Raw genomic sequence first — 596 nt, 5'->3', positions numbered from 1 at the left:
CAAACTGTCAAAAGGCTGTGGTTATAGATGAAAATTATTCTCATGAAAATTATATAAAACTCAATCGTATTATTAAAGAGTTTATAATATATTTAGTTTTGCATCCTTAATACTACCAAACATTAAAGAATCTAGTAGGAAAAGAAGTAAACTATCTGACCTGATTGTTGGCAGGCACTATTTTAGCAATCTGAAGAATACGTTCAATTTGATCCTTGCTAAAATTGGAAACTCCAATGGACCTGACAAGACCTGCTTCCACTGCCTCTTCCATAGCTGGCCAGGTCTCAATGTAATCCACATCACTATACAAGGTTTTCCCATTTTCATCAGTTGGGAACTTCTCTCCACCCTCCTACAGACAATCAAAATAGCAGTTCTGAAACTTTGAACTTTTGTTCAGCTACTGGAATTCTAATATAAGTATGTAGGAAATAAACGTAAGACTGGGTTGCTAAATTTTGTTGGCATATTCAACCCTTTTTCTATAAATTCTCCTAAAGCTGGCATTTTTCTACGTCTTATGGAGTAGCCTGATAACTGTGCTGCTAAAATATGTAGTCATGGGTTAAATTGGTTTAAAGTAAAATTGTGTG

The sequence above is a fragment of the Penaeus monodon genome, chromosome 27, assembly GCF_015228065.2.
Source record: "Penaeus monodon isolate SGIC_2016 chromosome 27, NSTDA_Pmon_1, whole genome shotgun sequence".
Classification (NCBI taxonomy): Eukaryota; Metazoa; Arthropoda; class Malacostraca; order Decapoda; family Penaeidae; genus Penaeus; species Penaeus monodon.
The sequence above is the reverse complement of the archived record's forward strand: the minus strand, read 5'-3'. Positions refer to the sequence as shown.